Consider the following 11,017-nt stretch of genomic DNA (forward strand, 5'->3'; position numbering starts at 1 on the left):
GGATACTGGGCTGATACTGGCCAGGTTCTGGCGAGTACTGAGCTGATACTGGCCAGGTTCTGGCGAGTACTGAGCTGATACTGGCCAGGTTCTGGCGAGTACTGGGCTGATATTGAAGTTTGTGTCTTTATTTTAATGGGTCTGGTTTTACTTAAAAGTTTTAGTGACTTTTGCCCAGTACATTTTTGTATTATTATGGCGATAAAACTATACTCTGATTCTGATACTGGCCAGGTTTTGGCTGGTACTGGATGATACTGGCAGTGTTCTTGGCTGATAATGGCCTCTGGTCCAGAATTCAGACACAATTATACGTGTTTGTTGATTTTTACAAGTTATTCACTCTGGTAAATTGGAGATTACTGATAACGATTAATTTGTACATAATGTGCGGATCTGTACAGGAGCTACAGACCACAAGTGTTATACCTATACCTATAGATAAACATTAACAAAATTAAATATTTTGTAATGGATGATCAATTTTACAGCAGTATTACCTTGCTGACTAAAATAGAAGAAAATTCACAAATAATGATTCTTTTACCAACAAAGGATCTAGTAGACCTAATAATCCTGTGTTAAATCGTGCATTGTCTTTTGATTTTGTCACTAAGGTAGGCCTAAGATTTATAGGCCTACATAAAAATCCTTAAAATGCTGGCCTAAAACCATCTTTACAAACAGTTTCAATAGAAATTAGTTAATTTAACAATCAATATTGTTATATTTTAAAAAGTTAATTAACCTCAATTACAAATTGTGTAACAATCCGTAAAATTGTCTGATAATAGGTATGATTGAGATTCGTGTTTATATTAGACTAATATGTATTTGGTTATTTTCATTTTGTTTGACGGTTTGAATAGCACGGAAATAACAAATAAGTTTTTTTTTATTATAACAGTGTCTATTGTAATTGAGTACCTAATCTTACATAAACTGCAGACTTATAGGGTCCTCAACCATTTCAGTAGAAGTAATCATGCTCATCAATAACCACGGTTTAGGCCTATATAAAATTAATGAGTCTTACCATTGATTTCAGTAAGTAGAAAAGAGTGGAAATTGTGATAAGATAATGGCAGTATTTGTCTGATTGGAAAGTGTAAGTCAAGAGTGGCCCTTTACAATCATTTTCTACAAAAGAGTTATATAAATGGAAATAACAAACAATCGTCATGTACCAATAATGTAAAAATATCAGCATACAAATTTTATTTTTTGGAAAACCCATCGATAAATTCCTTTCCCTCATGTAAAAAGTTAAATCTGTTTAAAACGAGTTATTCACATAAAATACAAAAAACTATGGATACAAAAACGTTACTGTATTTTAATTTGAGAAAATGTGAAAGACGTGATAAAATACTAACACAATTATAATTTTTCACAGCATTCTCATGTAAAAGTGGGTCGTCTTCGCAAGCTCAAACAACCAATACATTCTGGAACAGTACTGGCCAGGTTCTGAACCAGTACTGGCCAGGTTCTGGACCAATACTGGTCAGGTTCTGGAACAGTACTGGCCAGGTTCTGAACCAGTACTGGCCAGGTTCTGGAACAGTACTGGCCAGGTTCTGAACCAGTACTGGCCAGGTTCTAGACCAGTACTGGCCAGGTTCTGGACCAGTACTGGTCAGGTTCTGGAACAGTACTGGCCAGATTCTAAACCAGTACTGGTCAGGTTCTGGACCAGTACTGGCCAGGTTCTGGGACAGTACTGGCCAGGTTCTGGACCAGTACTGGCCAGGTTCTGGGACAGTACTGGCCAGGTTCTGAACCAGTACTGGCCAGGTTCTGGACCAGTACTGGCCAGGTTCTGGACCAGTACTGGCCAGGTTCTGGACCAGTACTGGTCAGGTTCTGGACCAGTACTGGCCAGGTTCTGGACCAGTACTGGCCAGGTTCTGGACCAGTACTGGTCAGGTTCTGGAACAGTACTGGTCAGGTTCTGGAATAGTACTGGCCAGGTGGTTCTGGAACAGTACTGGCCAGGTGGTTCTGGACCAGTACTGGCCAGGTTGGCAGTACCAGACCAACAGAATTGGCAGGAACCTGGGCCAGAACCAGAACCTGGCCAGTAACTGGATTTTTTCACTAGGGTTGAGATAAGGTTTTGGAGATTTAAAGTTGTAGCTTTAGAACACGACGTAGTTCGTTGCCTGCTATAGACGTAGTTGACGTCGAGTAGATATAGACATTGCTCAGACATGAGTAGAGACACAGCCACCTATGGTAGAGAGCATCATCGACGTTGGACGTTCAAAAATGTTCTCAGGGTATTGCCAAATATAAATTCAACGACCCTGAATCGAAATTAGGTGTCACATTCACATTGTCAATGTCTGATAAGAAAAAAATATCTAACTCTCCCAAATATGTACAATTGGAATTATTTTATGCGACCATCGGTATTTATTAAAGACTATATATGTATTAAAGTACTTACGATTCCCAAACACTTAGAATTAACTTTTCATATGTATAAACTCGAAATCTCGTGTGGAGTCACGATATTCATTCGTCGTTTGATATTGACCATTGACCCTTATTAGGCTCACACTGCGTCACCTAAAATCACATATATACATATATAATATTGTAAAAAGAGTGTTTACAATAGAAAATCTTCGTACTTGTATCAGATTATAAACTTTTTAAATAAGTTAAAAACTAATTATATATGTTTAATTATTGAAAACCAAGATACAAATGGACTAAGTAATCAAAATTACATGTAAAAATTATTGTTAGCCAGTTTTGTAGTTTTTTTTTGTGAAATTTTAATACAGGGTGGGAAAATGAAAACATCCCAATTTATAAGTAGTACAAACTTAATAATATTCACCTTATGGATATAAATAGCACATCAAAACACAGCTTATCTTTTGCCATTTCAACTTAACAAAGTCATTTTTCCATTTCTTGAAAACAAAATCCTGCAACTGACGTCCTTGCTCTACTTGACATTCCTTTTTAGTCACTTGAAAACTCCATCAAACACTCCTCCAGCATTTCTTCAGGAATCACTTTAGTTTTAGGACAATTCTTAGCTTTAGTTCAGGCAAATCTGTGGGGTGACTTTGAAAAACCTCGAACTTCAAGTATCATCAGAATAACCCCCCCCCCCCCTAAAAAAAGGAGCCAACGTAAAGATTTCAATAACAAAAGCTTCCTGGCAAATCTCTTTGGACTTTGACTTACTGAAAACTCGCACTCTTTCAACATTTCCTGGTGTACAAAGAGTTTTGGGACACCCACCGATTATTTTAAGGGTCAAGCGTTTATCATTAATAATTTTACCCAGTTCACCATTGTTTTCCAATCTGGAACAGCGCCATGTTGACCAAGGATGGAATGTGGTCCAAACAATCTCTGGGTTTTTGCACAATAATCAGTATTAAAAAAAACGTTTTAAAATAGGTTTTCACATCAAAATCTCAGTGTTAATAGCCTCAGGCATAATATTTACTAAAATGGCATAGTGAAATTGATGTTATAAGCACAGCTGTTCATTCATTGCTGGTTGCTGTTTTACTTATTGTGTGACAATGAAAGAAAATTGGGGTGCTCTTACTGCCTCACCCTGGTATACATATGAAACAAATATACTTTCCAAAATTTGATATACATTTTCATAAACAAGCAAACTAAATCAGTTTACTTTTAAACTCTAAAAAATACTTTGAAAAGAAATTCCTAAATTGTATTTATACGCCCAATTTCGCCCCTCCCCATTAAACACCATTACCACACTCCCATCAAGCTGGTTTGCGAACTCGTTCGAATAAATGTACTGTGGGTTTACACGTTTATACCAAATTTCATCAAAATTTGATCATTTTTGCTAAAGTAGCATATGAGTATTTGCTAAACAGTATTGCGCTAACAGACTAATATATGCAAATGCTTCAAACCTGTTTTCAGACTAAGGGTTATATATGAATTTTAACGAATGACATTTTTTACCTTTGGGGACCTCAAAACGAAAAAAAATAAATCTGTCCTAGGTCCAGGTTTCACCATGAGACCACCATGATACCGTAATAGCTAATTCGTTTATTCCTCATATGGGAAATTTGCCAAAAGAAATACACTTAGAAAATTAATTGTATGATTTCTCCTTTATTTTGACTTGTGAAATATGCCCCTAAGATAATTCATTTCTTTGAAAAACGCCAAGGGGAGTTGTATAATTTTTAAACTTCCTTGCCAACATAATTTTTTGTACCATCATTGCAACGTGTCAGACGAAAAACCTAAACGCAAAAGCCAAGGTGAAACGCATGGAATATATCGCCAAATACTGCCACGCCTCTTTGAAAGCTACATGCCACTATTGGTTTTATACTAGGGTTGCTTTCAGAGAGGTGAAAGCCAGTTGAGCGGAACAAACGTGATTTGATATTTGTATAAGTAATTAAATGTAAAAAGGTCAATAGATGTACTAATGCTGGTTTTATTGATTAAAATTATAATAATTCAAATTTGTTTTTACTACATCTTGTTATTCAGATACCACTTCCAGAAGTGCATTATAATAGTTTTGACCATGAAAATATTACAGTAGTTGGAATCTGATAACATCCAAAAAGTAAAGTATAAAAAAGAGAAAGGTAATTTAACATTCAAATGCAACTGTAGCCTACAACAAAAAAACATTGGGCTACATTTTCACCCTTACAATCGGTTAAAGTATTTAAGTATAAAAAAAACAGTAACTATAAAAAAACGAGTATTAAAGTATAACAACAGGAGGGGAAATTTGACATTTAAATTCAACCGTGCAACATAAAATGGCTGAAATGTAGGCCTAAACATAAGTAATAAGTAAACATCGCATTCAGCTGATTTAAGTGAAAACAGAATAATAATAATAAGGGAAGACATGCCTTAAATATACAATGTAGATAATATAATTAGAAATTAGTAGCCTACTTCTGGACAAGCCTTGACAATTATCAATACCGTGGTTAAAAGTGGACTTCTATAAGCTTAGCTAATTAATTTATTTACTTATTATTATGGTTGTAACTGGACGTATGTATAGCCCGTGGCTTGGCAATCAAATACCAGTATTTATACAGGATATGCTACTGTTATCAACACTTGAAATTACTGAATTGTTACCAAATTACTGTTTCACAAAATGCAGATTCCATTTTCAGCCGAGCCATTAAAATGAGGATTTGCCGAACAATTATTAATATTACAGAATAGTATTTAATGATATACAACTTTTCATATTTAATAAATTACATGTTAGTTTTGCTATGGTCAAAGGTCCAAATCCAAATGTTCTTTTCATTTGGTTTTTATGTACTGTAGTAATTTTCTAGAATCATTGACCTTATATAAAGACAATGCTAGAATACCGTAGTTGCTTGTTAATACCATAATGCAAGCATTTTTGTAATCGTTTCCCCGTTTAACCAACTATTCCAAAATATAAAAATTATATGGTGCAACACAAATAAACAACCCGATCACCTACCTATAACCTACACTTTACCTTCCTAATCTAACCTTACTTCAAAACATTAATACTCATAAACCACGAATACTCATAAACCCCGACCTACCTTCCCCACATGCCGAAATTAGATCAGTGTTCAATCTGCGTTTTATTAACTAGGTGGCGTTCGCAGAGGCATCCACACAATTGAGCGGAGTCATCAAGGGTTCATATTATATTTTTTTGTCATACTGCAGTAAAAACAGTAGTTTTTAATGCATGCGTTTCGGGTCTAAAGTAGCATTTTTAATATTTAGGTAGTAAAATTCGTTTTGCCTCTATGGAGTAAAAATCAGCTGTTGTCAACTCAGTTGTAAATTTCGATTGTAAACGATTGCATGTATTGAAAATATGTATCGATTCGTGCTTCGTAATCATTTTAACATACAGTCTACAGTCTCTTCCCGTAGCATTTTAGCGTTGCAGATACATTAATCCATTCCCTAACTCAACACTGCTCACCTTTACTACTTCCTTCACCACACCCTACGTCGTAGATCTGTTCCCCTCTCTTTCCATAGTATTTAAGGATTGCAGATACATTAATGTAATTGCCAAAGACAGTTCCCACACTCTGCACTGCTAGCCTTACTACTTCCTTCACCATTTACTACGTCATGGACCTGTTTCCTTCCTTTCTCATAGCATTTAAGTATTACAGATTCATTTATCTAACTGCCCAAACGGTTCCCCACTCTGCACTGCCAGCCTTTACTACTTCCTTCACCACTTCCTACGTCGTGGGGCCTGTTTCCTTCCCTTCTCATAGCATTTCAGTATTGTAGATATATTAATCTAACTGCCACAGACGGATCTCACACTATGCTGATGTTCATACTTTACTACTTCCTAAGCCACTACCTACGTCGTGTACCTGTATTCATCACTTTCCATAGCATTTTAGTATTTTAGATACGTTAATCTAATTGCCACAAACATTCCCACACTCCGTACTGCTAGCCTTTACTACTTCTTTCACCATTTCCTATGTCGTGGGCATGCTTCCATCCGTTCATTTCAGCATTGCAGATACATTAAAACTGCTACAAACGGTTTCCAGTTCCCACACTCCACACTGCTCACCTTACTACTTCTTTCACCTCTTCCTATGTCACAGATCTGTTTTCCTCTCTTCCCATAGTATTTTAAGATTGTAGATATCTAAATCTAATCGTCATAAACAGATCCCACCCTCCGAACAAATCGTCTTTACTACTTCCTTCACCACTTCCTACATCTCAGACCTGTTTCCCTCCCTTTCCGTAGCATTTTAGGATTGCAGATACCTTAATCTAATCGTTACAAACAGTTCCCACAGTCCGGACTGCTTGCCTTTACTACTTCCTTCACCACTTCCTACGTCGCGGACCTGTTTTCCTCCCTTCCCATTGCATTTTCGGATTGCAGATACCTTAATCTAATCGTCATAAACAGTTCCCATGCTCCGGACAGCTCGCCTTGACTACTTCCTTCACCACTTCCTACGTCGCGGACCTGTTTTCCTCCCTTCCCATAGAATTTTAGGAATGCAGATACCTTAAATCTAATCGTCATAAACAGTTTCCACAATCCATACTGCTCGCCTTGACTCCTCCCTTCAGCACTTCCTACGTCGCGGACCTGTTCTCCTCCCTTCCCATAGAATTTTAGGAATGCAGATACCTTAAATCTAATCGTCATAAACAGTTTCCACACTCCATACAGCTCGCCTTGACTCCTTCCTTCACCACTTCCTACGTCGCGGACCTGTTTTACTCCCTTCCCATAGAATTTTAGAAATGCAGATACCTTAATCTAATCTTCATAAACAGTTTCCACACTCCAGACTGCTCGCCTTGACTACTTTCTTCACCACTTCCTACGTCGCAGACCTGTTTTCCTCCCTTCCCATAGAATTTCAGGAATGCACATACCTTAATCTAATCGTCATAAACAGTTCCCACACTCCAGACTTCTCTCCTTGACTACTTCCTTCACCACTTCCTACGTCGCGGACCTGTTTTCCTCCCTTCCCATAGAATTTTAGGAATGCATATACCTTAATCTAATTGTCATAAACAGTTTCCACACTCCAGACTGCTAGCCTTGACTCCTTCCTTCAGCACTTCCTACGTCGCGGACCGGTTCTCCTCCCTTCCCATAGAATTGTAGGAATGCAGATACCTTAAATCTAATCGTCATAAACAGTTTCCACACTCCATACAGCTCGCCTTGACTCCTTCCTTCACCACTTCCTACGTCGCGGACCTGTTTACCTCCCTTCCCATAGAATTTTAGAAATGCAGATACCTTAATCTAATCATCATAAACAGTTTCCACACTCCAGACTGCTCGCCTTGACTCCTTCCTTCACCACTTCCTATGTCGCGGACCTGTTTTCCTCCCTTCCCATAGAATTTTAGGAATGCAGATACCTTAATATAATCTTCATAAACAGTTTCCACACTCCAGGCTGCTCGCCTTGACTACTTTCTTCACCACTTCCTACGTCGCAGACCTGTTTTCCTCCCTTCCCATAGAATTTCAGGAATGCAGATACCTTAATCTAATCGTCATAAACAGTTCCCACACTCCAGACTTCTCTCCTTGACTACTTCCTTCACCACTTCCTACGTCGCGGACCTGTTTTCCTCCTTTCCCATAGAATTTTAGGAATGCAGATACCTTAATCTAATTGTCATAAACAGTTTCCACACTCCAGACTGCTAGCCTTGACTACTTCCTCCACCACTTCCTACGTCGCGGACCTGTTTCCTCCCTTCCCATAGAATTTTAGGAATGCAGATACCTTAATCTAATCGTCATAAACAGTTCCCACACTCCAGACTTCTCTCCTTGACTACTTCCTTCACCACCTCCTACGTGGCGGACCTTTTTTCCTCCCTTCCCATAGAATTTTAGGAATGCAGATACCTTAATCTAATTGTCATAAACAGTTTCCACACTCCATACTGCTTGCCTTTACTACTTCCTTCACCACTTCCTACGTCGCGGACCTGTTTTCCTCCCTTCCCATAGAATTTTAGGAATGCAGATACCTTAATCTAATCGTCATAAACATTCTCCACACTCCAGACTGCTCGCCTATACTACTTCCTTCACCACTTCCTACGTCTTGGACCTGTTTTCCTCCCTTTCCATAGAATTTTATGAATGCAGATACCTTAATCTAATCGTCATAAACAGTTTCCACACCCCAGACTGCTGATCACCTTTACTACTTCCTTCACCACTTCATACGTCACGGACCTCAAGCTAGTGTCGTCATTCGATTATATTTATGATCCATACCGTTTCTGTTCTAATATCTGTGTAATAATGCTATCAGCTATTTCTTTATCCACTGCTTTCAAAAGTCAACAGCTGATAATATGTCTTTGTTTATGTGTCAAATACTGCTTCCATAAGGATTACATTGAAACTTTGAGACCCAGTGGGGCGGATTCCTGAGAGGCTTTTTTAACGCCATATAGATGTTGGCACTCACCGATATGGTCTTTATCACCATGCAAAATTTGAAAACGATTGATTCAGCCGTCTAGGAGGAGTTTGCGTATTACGAAATGCATAAGAGTCGACGTATAAGAGCTTCGCTCGCTCCGCTCAATTGAAATTTGCTTGTTTAAAAACCATCTCACTATTAGTCTAAGTAAGGTAAACGCACCAGTAGCTGACAGTATAAGAAACTATACGCACTTAATAATCCGTGGTTTTGAATAAATAGGAACTAAAGAGATATTACGGATTTTATGTGATTCTAAATTTAGTGTAATTTTCAAATTTGTCATACAAAAAGGGTTTTTTAAATATATTTTATAACATTTTTAAACTTAATTCAACCTTTGTACGTGTTCCAGTGGCTGACAGTGGAAAAAGTGCTTGTAGCAGTAGCTGACAGTCAGTTGTCCCAGTAGCTGACACTGGAACTTAAATGTATTAGCTGCTAAACCTAAAGGTTTTATAATTTATAAGACGAATAAAATCTAACTTAATAATTAAATTATAAAATCACATAAAACGTTATTAAGAAAATTTATTTTACATATTTTAAAATAAATAATATTTACATTAAAATATATATACAGGGTGACAAAAAAGTCTGGAAACGGCTTGATATCTTTTTAACTAAATTCGTTTGAAAATTCAAACTTTTCACATCAACTTATATGTATGATAACTACTTTTTGCAAGCATTACCATTTTTTGACCTCTACCAGGGGACGACCCATGAGGAGTAGGTACATAATCTTTGATGTAAGCATAGGTTGATATGCACATCATTTTAAAGGTCTGGTCCAGTGGAGTTCATTGCCGGAAACCGTGTCAAAAAAGGTTCATCCGTTACAAAATGGCGGCTGTCCAAAGTTCTTGCGGAATATACCTACAGAGGCCTTAGTATTGGTAAATACTCATATTATTCAACATTAGCCGGGAAATCTGAAACTCGGTAAAATTTGTTTTGAAGATTTTATAATATTAATCTATGAGCTAGTTGACTTAAAAATACAGTTTCAGCTCTCAAGCTAATGTTTAATACGAGTATTTACCAATACTAAGGCCTGTGCGGGTATATTCCACAAGAACTTTGGACAGCCGCCATTTTGTAACGGATGAACCTTTTTTGACGCAGTTTCTGGCAATGAACTCCACTTGACCAGACCTTTAAAATGATGTGCATATCAACATATGCTTACATTAAAGATTATGTACCTACTCCTCGTGGGCCGTCCCCTGGTAGAGGTAAAAAAATGATAATGCTTGGAAAAAGTAGTTTTCATACATGTAAGTTGATGTGAAAGGTTTGAATTTTCTAACGGATTTATTTAAAAAGATATTAAACCGTTTCCAGACTTGTTTGTCACCCTGTATATATTTTATATATATTTTAAAAAAATATACATTTTTTAAGATAATTTGGCTTATAAATTAAAAAATTAAAATCATTTTATAAAAATGTGAGATCACATAAATTATAAATAGCATGCAAATTTCGATGGGTAAAACCAATTTAATATTGTGCAAGTAGCAAATATCCCCTGTCAGCTATTGGAACTTGTATGGATTTTGTGTACCAATGCCTGACATTGATATAATTTTAAATCCAAAACCCCTAACGCCCCAATTTTTTCATGAAATTGTCAACAAAGGTATAATTGATCAAAATAATGAGCCTAATCATTAATACTATTTAAGAAATTTAGCAAAATGACAAAAAACCAAACTTACTTTCTTAACAATTTCATTAAGGGAATCGACTAAATGTGATGTGTACGGACAGGGTCGCTTTCAAACCACCGCCATTCCGCAAGTATGGGCTAAATTTAACTGATTTTTTTGTAAACAAATCAAGAATAAACATATGTTCTTCTAACAATGCAATCATGTGTAAATATTTTTAAGAGACCACATTATAATGTTAAGAAACTCAAACTGTCAGCTTCTGGAGCACTGTCAGCTACTGGTGCATTTACCTTAATTTTGTTAAGTTTGGCTGAAATT

The sequence above is a fragment of the Macrosteles quadrilineatus genome, unplaced genomic scaffold, assembly GCF_028750875.1.
Source record: "Macrosteles quadrilineatus isolate MER2022 unplaced genomic scaffold, UCM_ALF_1.0 Scaffold_4__1_contigs__length_99947679, whole genome shotgun sequence".
In the NCBI taxonomy this organism is placed as follows: Eukaryota; Metazoa; Arthropoda; class Insecta; order Hemiptera; family Cicadellidae; genus Macrosteles; species Macrosteles quadrilineatus.